Here is an 8,592-nt window from a genome sequence, read left to right as displayed (position 1 = left end):
ATGGAAATGGATACACACGAATCTAATCTATACATCTGCCATGCTGCTTTAATGATTCAATCCTCTCTTACATTACCTGCTTACCTACGTCCTGTATGGGACACGAAGTGTACCTTACAAACACTACAATATCCTCCTAAATATTGCATGGCAGCTAGTTCATTCTCAGACAAGAAAACAGTTGTGACAACATCTTTAGCAGAATTGTTTTTCAATTCTTCTTTGGCATGGCCCAGAAGAGTGTCTGCTAGCTTGGTAGCGAAGAGTGTTGCTGCTCTCTGGGGAAGTCCTTTGAAGTATTTCGAAGAGTTTAGCACAATTTCCCCATAAAACTTAGCATAGAAAGCGTCAGAATTTCCTTTGGAAATAAAGGAATCATATAGGTTTTGGACTGTTCTAAATTCCGAAGTAGTTTTTTCAAATTCAAGACAATAATCTTTGACTTCGTCTTTCAAGGACTTGTGGAAAACTTCACGTTGTACGATATTCTGTGTCGTGTCTTTCACGAGCTGGGCAAACACGTCATATTTTAACGCTGTCTCCTTCTTCTTTTTCGTCTTAATAGCTTGGTCCTGGTCTTTGTGTTTGGCAGCAATGTGTCTACTTAAGCCTTGGTTGCTTTTACAGATCTTCGTGCAAAACTGACATGTAACTCCTTCGTTTTGAACCTACAAGGCAACAACAGATACATACCTCAGCATTGCTATGAAAGCTTTCTTGCTTTGAAAATTACACTATCATTTATAGAATTATTTCAGGAATGTGCACTGACTATATTAGGACAGAAATAGCGAAAGCAATAAATAAAACTCTTTGAGTAAAACTTTAGCTTGCGTATAAGCTACCGGCCCTTGAATTCGCGTGAAGAATCGCGTACAAATCATAATAATTCCGCGAAATAAGCGCATATTTATACGCTCACCTCCTAAACAATAGCTTCTAAATAGGGAAAGAGTACCATATAACCACATACATTAATTATGCATTCAATTTCATTAATTATGTATGCACCCCATTGTTTTTAAGACAATGACTTATTCCCACGGGTTTAGCATATATACATTACCAATAAGTACTTACTGCTTCAATAAAAGAGAAATTGATTGAAAGCGGTTTTTTCGTCTCCAGTCCTTTCTCACGTTCTTCTTCCTTCTCCCCTTCGTTCCTAACTTCTCCTCGGTTTTTTTTTTCTTTCCTTTCCTTTTTACCTTCTTCGCAGTTCTGCTGAGCCTTGAACCATCTCTCCTCAGACAACGCGTTATTATCAGACAATTATCAAACCATAGCCTTACCACTATGCTACGCAAACCAGTTAGGAGTTCCTCTCCAAAAGCTACATTTTCTTTTACCTTTCAGTAAAAAAATTTTTCATAACAATATATGTGCATTGATATAATGCACCAAAGGTCCCCTTTGCACTAAAGAATGCATTTCTTCTTCTCTACGATTGGCCAAATACCACATAGAAAACAAAATTTATTCATACCTCTTTCTAATAACATCAACGAAAGAAGAAGATAGAGGGAAGAAGGAGAACAACAACTCGGAGATGGGGAGACTTTCTCGAATATTATCGGATCACGACCGGTGCATACAGTGGTGTAAGGATCCCAACCTACTTGTGACATCGGTAAAATGTCCTCGAGCTGGGTAAATCAATGAACTTAGCTGGACGCGACGTGCTTCATCGTGAGACGGGTACGAGTGGCGATGTTCAAAAAAGCGTTGCGATGGAATGGCTTCAATGCGCCGGAATTCACCGGTGCGCACACACAGGGTATCGAAAATACATGGTGGGGAATCAAGCGAGGTTTGCCCCAAACAGGAACATCCAAAGGACTTTTCGATGGCTACCTACAAGAATATATGTGGCGTCAGCACTACGGAAACGATCCCTTTGGAAACATTATCGAACATATCGCCCAACTTTGTGAAGTCCAGAAAGACTAGATACAAAGGTTTCTTTGCATCGCTGTATGCACCGGCCTTCACGAACAATTTTCATCACTAGGACACGAAAGGATAATGAAAGAATCAACCAAAACCACAAGAACAGGTACGACACAACATTTATTTAAACTTTGCATTGACAAACTTCAAAGCCTGACCTTAGACTTAACGTTATTTTCCGGCCAATTTTACGCTTTCAAAGCGAAACTGAACATTCAGTTATATTTCAAATTTAAAAACCTCTAGAAAATTGCAAAGCCAAAACGCGCCAAATTTACCCTGTTTCAAAAAAGACTTAGGAAAAAAATCCAAATTTGAAAACAAAGACTACTAGTCTCTGCGGAGTTCTATTGTTATCGCTATTGTTTTAATTGAACAAAGACTGAATGCATATTTAATGTATGGGGTTATATGGTACTCTTGCCCTAAATAGTCCTCGAAGTCTTCATCTTCGTGTAAAACTTCAAATATAGCATCAAAATCGTCTCCAAACAGAAAATCAGTACTAGAAGTCCCTACCGACGCCGTGTTTGTTTGGTGTTGTGTGTTGGGTCGCGGTCACGTGACGGTACTTTTAACATAAAACACGAACAATAGGCTCACTCTCAGAAGTTCGCCGGCTTTCCTAACCAGTCTCCCTCTACTAACTATAGTCCCACTGTAATCCGGTATTGTGATTTTTCACTTGCCAGGATACATTCCTCCGTCCATTTGCCACTCGATTTCTGGTTGACTTCGGCTTCAATGATACAACTCTTCCTTCGAACCTTCCTCTCCAACTCTGGTAATGACTTGACATCTGGACTCAAGGGATCTTCAGTCACGAAGATGAACAGAAATGAAATGAACAGACTTGCAGAGTTGTGTAGCGCACAACTACTTTTTTAAACTGTAAAAATTCCAGATATTATTGTGGTATACAGTATCAGTTGGGTATATGTGCACGATCCTTCGCAGTAAAGCACTATTTAAGCAATAGTAAAAATCAGACCTGAAAAAAATTCAGGCCTGTACGGGATTCGAACCACTGACCTCTGCGATACTAGTGCAGCGCTCTACCAATTGAGCTAACAAGCCAACTGGGAGCAGGCCATCAAATTAATTTGACATAAACCCGTAGATGATAAATCAAACAACAAACATACGAAATACATATATATGAACTGCGGTTATGAAACGTAGATGTGCACGATCCTTCGCAGTAAAGCACTATTTAAGCAATAGTGAAAATCAGACCTGAAAAAAATTCAGGCCTGTACGAATTTTTTTTCAGGTCTGATTTTCACTATTGCTTAAATAGTGCTTTAGTGCGAAGGATCGTGCACATATACGTTTCATAACCGCAGTTCATATATATGTATTTCATATGTTTGTTGTTTGATTTATCATCTACGGGTTTATTTCGAATTAATTTGATGGCCTGCTCCCAGTTGGCTTGTTAGCTCAATTGGTAGAGCGCTGCACTAGTATCGCAGAGGTCAGTGGTTCGAATCCCGTACAGGCCTGAATTTTTTTCAGGTCTGATTTTCACTATTGCTTAAATAGTGCTTTACTGCGAAGGATCGTGCACATATACGTTTCATAACCGCAGTTCATATATATATGTATTTCATATGTTTGTTGTTTGAAGTATCAGTTGGGTTATATACTATACCCAATTTATGTAAAATGTAGATTATAATTTTACAGGTTTTTAGTGAAAGGGCACAAACTTGTGATAGGCATACATGTTATTTCCTAATTTTAAAAGAACTTTGATAATTTTTGAACATGTCGCTATACACATTTTGTTTTGTTATTCTTATTGTGTAGTTCCAGTAACTAGCCATTATCCTTCCCCCCCCCCCCCCCTCCACAGAAGGCAAATGAAAATTCCTGGGGGTCTCATTCTCAAAGACCAAAAACTATAAAAAAATATTGGGAGATTTTTCAGAATTTCTGGAGGGTGGGGGTGCTTATAAAAAATCCCTTCCATGGGGGAGATATCAATATTTTACAGAGCTCCACATTTTGTAGAAATATCCATAATCACCCTACAGACCCCTACCTCTATTGTTGCAAGGAAAGTAAAGCTAAAGACAACTTCCTGGTGGCTAGGTGTGTTAAACCAAAAAAACTTTCTGTGGATGAGATATAGATATTTTCTGGCACAATACAATCACTGTTGATGTGAACTAGTTTGAAAAAGGCACATTTTACCTGCTGCAATTTTTGCAATTCACATAGTGTTTCAGGTGACTGAAACCCAAGGTGAGCATTACCAGAGTAGTACTCCAAAAAGGCTGTACCATTCAAATTTTTACGCCCAGTGTTCCCAAGATTTTGTTTTGCAAACTCTCTGCGCTTTTCTTTCGTGGGGGCTTTTCCTCATAGTTCATTCTCGAATTTTTTTTTGCCAACTCTCTGCATCTAAAACTGTCCAAACTGGTTCTGGACAGATGATCTTCATGTCACCCAGTTGGCTCTAGTGCTCTGGAGCTTCTGGGATTAGATAAGTAGATTTGGCAGATGAACTGCCAGTAGATAACCTCCTTTCCTTACCATCCCCACAAGTGTGTCTTAGACTAATAATTTTCATTTGTTGCCCAGTCAGTGGATGTTTAATTGTTTTTAGCTCTTAAAGCAGTTTATAAACAGGATGACCACATTTTTTTTGTTGTCTCCTAGTTATCATTCCCCAACCAAAAGGCAACAGTCAAAACTGTGCTGAGTAAATTGTAAGGCTCAACTAGTTTCACTCTTACACTGGTTTCTGCGGTAAAATGATGAGACCATTTAAGCCATGGAAAACCATCTGTGTAATCCATTAGAATCAGACAATTGCTGGGTGTATTTATTACACTCTGAGTTCCAGGTTGGGCAAGAAACAATGAAATGTACTTTTCAATGTCAACATGGCCTACAACCACTTCTCCAAATTCATTAAATTCCAGACCAATTTGTTTCACTAATTCTTGGTGGGTGTCACTCAGATTACCAAAAATCTCATCTTTACTTAAAATTGAATTGATGCCAATGGCCACTTCCAATTTTTCCCCACTTGTTTCTTAGTGCATCTTGTGTTTCCTTTTGTCCAATCGCAAGGGACCCGACAATTCCACAAGAAAATTCCAAAAATGCCGAGTGCTGTTTTTTAAAAACACAAGGCATAACAACATCCTTGAAAAAAGAACCATTGTCAATTTCAAGACGCCAGTTGCAAGAATTAGGTTTGTTCTTTTGAACTATTTCGGTGAACACTTGCCTCTGGTTATAGAAACCAGTGCTTGTTGAGGGCTCTGGAGAAAACAGTGCCTAAAGTTCTGGGTAGTGCAGGAAAAGTTCATCTCTGAACTTGCATAATTTGCTGTGAAAATCATGATTTTCATCAGTTCCTTGCAATAAAAAGTCCACAGGTGACATAATTTTGGCAATCTTTGGTAAAACTAAATCTACAAGTTCTTCATCGTTCAGACAGTTCAGCAGTTCATTGACCCTTTGCTTCCTGGTATAAGGATTACTCTCGTCGTCTAGTAATTTTTCTGCACATTGTCTTAATGAAACCTGTTTCCGAGAGGTTGTCAAGCCATCCAGTTTGTGCTCCGGATAAAGACGAAGATGTTCGTTTAAATTCTTTTTGTTTTTCTGAAATTTACCACAGTTTTGAAATGGGCAATGAAGTCGAATTACTGACTCGGCGTGAAGCACATTTTCCTTTGCTCGACAAGACATCCAAACAAACAACAAAAATCACAATAAAAACAATTACCCGGCAAAAGAAACAATACATGTCTAAAAGTACTTTAAATGCTGAATATCCCCGCGTCAAAAAGCGCGCGATAATGGAACTGACTTTGAGAGAGCAACGAAGGCTCGATCAAAACTTCTTTAAAATCAGCACATATAAAAAATAAAATCAACAAAAACACACCATTCCCAGAAACAAGGCAGCTTTAATACGAATAACATTTACTGTTGATAAAGCGAATGCCCGATCCAGTACATAAGTATGAAATAAAAAAGCAAACTTCATACAAATTTATGCATGAGTACATCGAGCTTGGATTGTCTGCAATGTTCATCGCGAAAAGCTGTCAAAGTATTTAACCACGTAGACACGGAGTTTCTTTTTATGGCAGTAGCTGCATTGTTCAAACTACCCATGCCAAGTCTTCTCACTTGTTAAAGTGCGAAAGTAGATAGCTACATCGACCTCGCATCACGCCGACCGGCCGCCATGAAAACAGGTTGAATTGGTGCGCGCGTTGGTTAATGGGATACGGCATTAAAATTTCTTTCCCCAGGCCCCCGCAATGACGTCACAGATCACCTGGTAATAGCTTGACTTGTGACGGATTTGCACAGAATTGGCACAAAAAAACTCACCTCTAGCAAGCCATAAATGAAATTATACAAAAAATTTATCCTTTTAGCTTGCGCCTCTATTTATCGTGAGATTTGTCCGTCTCGTCGTGAGACCGTGAGATTGAACTGAAAATCGTGAGACTTGAGAGGTCTGCTGTGGAGGGAACTGCTGGAAGCGTGGTGGCAATGCTGTTTATTATTGCCAACAATTATTCAGACACCAGAATCAGTTACTAAGTGTCCCATTTCAACCTACACTTCCAAAAAAATAACTCCTGCATGCGTAGCATGCCTATGTTTCAAATATCCGATTGAAAATAGATAGTAACACCTACTTTGCCCTAGAACAGCTCTCAAGCATGGCAGCTCCTTTATTCGGGCCCATTGTGTGTAACTTTAGAACGGAATTCCCAAAGTTGTTCACCGGACTCGGGAAGATGACATCGGAATACCGTATTGCCCTTAAACCTGACGCCCAGCCAGTGTGCCTGTACACACCAAGAAGAGTTCCCCACCCATTACTCCCTAAAGTAAAGGAGGAATTAGAGAGGATGATTCAAGAAGGAGTCATCTCCCCAGTTACAGAGCCAACCGAATGGTGCTCCGGGATAGTCCCAGTCCTCAAGCCAAACGGAAAAGCTCGCATCTGCGTAGACCTAGTCCAACTCAACAAAAGCGTTAAGAGAGAGGTCCATCCAATGTATTCCGTAGATGAAAGCCTAGCAAAGCTGAGTAAAAGTAGAGTCTTTAGCAAACTCGACGCTAACAGCGGGTTTTGGCAACTCCCTCTCGACAAGGAGTCCCGCCTACTTACAACCTTCATCACGCCATACGGTCGTTACTGTTTTAATCGTCTTCCCTTTGGGATCACCTCAGCCCCGGAAGTCTTCCAGCGCACCATGACTAGTATCCTGGGGGACCTCAAGGGAGTCGTATGCCATATTGATGACACCCTTGTACACGCGGCAACACAAGCGGAGCATGATGAACGACTGAGAACTGTCCTTAAGCGGCTACAGGTAGCCGGAGTGACGCTCAACGAGAAATGTGAGTTTTCTAAACGTTCTGTAAAATTCCTGGGACATATTATCGACGAACAAGGCATCCGTCCAGACCCGGCCAAAACTGAAGCTATACGCAATTTCCCAGTCCCACAGAAAGTCAACGACCTCCAACGCTTCATGGGAATGGTCAATCAAATGGCAAAGTTTATACCAAACTTGGCCAATCTCAACGAACCACTACGACAACTCCTAAAAAAAGAGAACGTGTGGAAATGGGATAAAGCCCAACAGCAGTCATTTGAAGGAATCAAGAATGAACTAACATCTGCAACAAACCTTGCCCACTACGACCCAAGTCGTCCTACAGTCATCTCAAGCGATGCCTCTAACTTTGGACTTGGAGCTGTTCTTCTACAGCTCCAAGAGGACGGTACCAGGAAGCCGGTGTACTATGCATCTAGATCCCTCTCAGAAACTGAGAAAAGGTACGCAGTCATTGAGAAAGAAGCCCTGGCTGTGACATGGGCTTGTGACAAGTTTTCCGACTACGTACTCGGAATGAAGTTTACAGTGGAAACGGACCACAAGCCGTTAGTACCCCTTTTCACTTCAACTGATCTCTCCAAAATGCCACCACGCATCTTAAGATTCAGAATGCGTCTCATGAAGTACGAACTCGACGTTGTATATGTACCCGGCAAGGAACAAATTACCGCAGACACGTTGTCACGCGCTCCTATCGAGAAGAATGTAAATGAGAACATAGATCTTGTGGAGGAAGTGGAAAGCTTCACACAACAGATCGTAGCAGGGCTTCCAGCAACGCCTAAGCGGCTGCAAGATATCAGTGAAGCCCAAGACCAGGATGAAGTATGCAGGATGATCAAGAAGTACTGCCTAGAAGGATGGCCGGCTTACATGCCAAGTTCTACCATACTCCGTCCATACTGGGAGAATAAGAAACATTTAACTGTGATAGACAAGATTCTACTATATGATGACCGTATTGTGATTCCAGCAGGAATGAGGCTGGAAATACTTGACCTCTTACATCAAGGACACCTTGGGATAACAAAGACGCAAGCACGAGGCAAGATGTCTGTGTGGTGGCCGGCGATTACTACAGCGATAACAGACATGGTGACGAAATGTTTTACGTGCGCTAAGAACAGACCAGTGCCCAAGGAGCCCCTGATGCCATCGTCATTCCCATCCAGGCCATGGGAAAGACTAGCCGCTGATCTCTTCGATCTAAAGGGAAAGAAACATCTTATTGTAGTCGACTACTACTCAA

At 41.0% G+C, this 8,592-nt stretch overlaps 1 pseudogene across 1 annotated transcript in view; it reads right to left on the bottom strand.

The window, feature by feature from the left end:
* The window catches only part of LOC148740710 (uncharacterized), a 4,320-nt pseudogene extending 1,103 nt beyond the window's left edge, over positions 1-3,217 (bottom strand). The window contains exons 1-3 of the transcript XR_015991757.1: positions 2,384-3,217; positions 923-947; positions 128-668 (exon numbers count right to left, since the gene is read on the bottom strand). The product of XR_015991757.1 is annotated as an uncharacterized LOC148740710 (transcript). The remainder of the gene's footprint in view (positions 1-127; positions 669-922; positions 948-2,383) is intronic.
* Between the last annotated feature and the right edge of the window lie 5,375 nt (positions 3,218-8,592).

The sequence above is a fragment of the Stylophora pistillata genome, chromosome 1, assembly GCF_964205215.1.
Source record: "Stylophora pistillata chromosome 1, jaStyPist1.2, whole genome shotgun sequence".
NCBI lineage: Eukaryota > Metazoa > Cnidaria > Anthozoa > Scleractinia > Pocilloporidae > Stylophora > Stylophora pistillata.
This window is presented reverse-complemented; position numbering and strand designations above follow the sequence as displayed.